Source organism: Penaeus monodon, chromosome 28 (genome assembly GCF_015228065.2).
Source record: "Penaeus monodon isolate SGIC_2016 chromosome 28, NSTDA_Pmon_1, whole genome shotgun sequence".
Taxonomy (NCBI): Eukaryota; Metazoa; Arthropoda; class Malacostraca; order Decapoda; family Penaeidae; genus Penaeus; species Penaeus monodon.
The window spans coordinates 9,813,628-9,814,082 of NC_051413.1; positions in this window are offsets into that span (position 1 = coordinate 9,813,628).

Genomic DNA, 455 nt, shown 5'->3' on the forward strand with positions numbered 1-455 from the left:
TTCTTTTCATGGATTGCTGTAATAATAAGAAAATGAGTGAAGGTCAAGGAGGGTGTTTGGGCTTCTATTTCCTTAATTTGTGAAACATAGGAAATGTTAAATCATATGTGTTTCTAATAGAGTTCTTGTGACAATCTGTAGTGGGCATGGATGAAGAGGATATTCAGATGCGACAATACGCACCATTAGTTTTCCGTTGCTTCTTGATACCAGGATAAAGTCATTCCAAAAGAGTTACTAATCTTGAAATATCAAAAAATGTATTTCAGTTTCATTTATTTTTGGATGGCTGTTTAGATTCATTGATTTTAATAACTTTTGGGGCACAGACATTTCTGGCTGTTGATATGCAGTTGTTCTTTTGAATAAAAACCATAAACTCATAGGAAGATTATTCTGTTTTTGCCTTATTGATGTGAATTTTTGGGCCTAGAATATCTTGAGTGTACTTGCCG